Source organism: Seriola dumerili, unplaced genomic scaffold (assembly GCF_002260705.1).
Source record: "Seriola dumerili isolate Sdu_G_001 unplaced genomic scaffold, Sdu_1.0 BDQW01000248.1, whole genome shotgun sequence".
Classification (NCBI taxonomy): domain Eukaryota; kingdom Metazoa; phylum Chordata; class Actinopteri; order Carangiformes; family Carangidae; genus Seriola; species Seriola dumerili.
The window spans coordinates 1-1,329 of record NW_019174503.1 but is presented as its reverse complement, the minus strand read 5'-3'; positions in this window follow the sequence as shown (position 1 = coordinate 1,329).

Here is a 1,329-nt window from a genome sequence, read left to right as displayed (position 1 = left end):
TTCCAATCCACTCCAGTCCTTTCCCTGCAGGCTGTCTGATCCAAGCTGTGTAGTAGCTGCTAATAGAATAAGAGACCTGACAGGTGATGGTGAGACGTTGACCTGGCTGCACAGTCACAGAGGCTGGCTGTGTCAACTGTTCACACTTCACACCTGTTAAAAAAGAAAATGTTTTGTTATAAATGATCAAGTTCTACAGCAAGAGAAGAAATGTTGACTATGACAAATCCAGAGAGACTCACAGGATCCAGCTGCCAACAGCAGCAGCAGAGCAACAGAAAACATGGTTTATGGTGAAGCTGACGAGCTGTGAACTCCACTGACAGTCTGATCTGAAGTTTTTATAGCTAAGTAACAAGGAAGGTCACTGAGTTTGCATAGAATCAAACACATGAAGCATCAGTGTTGGTCTAACTGCAGCCAACAGAACAGTCTGTTCAGTGTTACTATATCTGTAGAGTTAAAGCTTACCAGGGGAATCACATTTGTTTTACATGTGATATTTTTTATTTAATTATTCACTGTATTTTAAAATTTTCCAGTCAAAAGTTAATTGACTGCTTTTCTTCTTTTCCTGTGTTCTATTTATGTCTGAATGTTTTATTAAACCAAATTGTTAGTTACATTTATTACTTAAAAAAACACATTCAATCAATTAACATTACAATAACAACGGTTACAAACACCTAACAGACCAACCACCAAGAATGTTACTTTCTGTCAGCCATGTTTAAAGTCTGTGTAGTATCTATTTAAATTTTTAACAATTTACTTTTAAAATGTTGTGAGCTGTTTTCCTGAGATAATTGGTTTACTCCTTCCGCAGATGCATTAACTTCAAACATATGGGCACATGATTCTATTGAGGGCAACATTTTAACAATTTATTTGCTGACTTTCTTTTTTGTTAGACATCAAAATACTGACAGCAGCCATGTGGGATCGTGTGAATAGTTTAATAATATTTACTTTAAAGACTTAGATGTTTTAAGACACAAACATGCAGAGAAACCTGTAGACTCGAGAGAAATGATATCAAATAATTCACTCAACTTTCCTCACAGGTTGCCAGACGGAGCAGATAATGTTACCTTAAAGGGCATGTATAAATATTGAAACAATGTTTATATATGATTAACTTACTGAACGTTTAATGATGCCTTGAACAGATTAGATTTGAAATTTAAAATGTTTACACTAAAATGAAGATATCTTAGTCCTGTATGACACCGTTAAAAGGCCAGTAGAAAATGTGAATGTGAAATCTTGTAAATGCCAAACTTATTGAGGGAGCAAGTGTGGTTTGAGAGAGAGAGAGAGAGAGAGAGA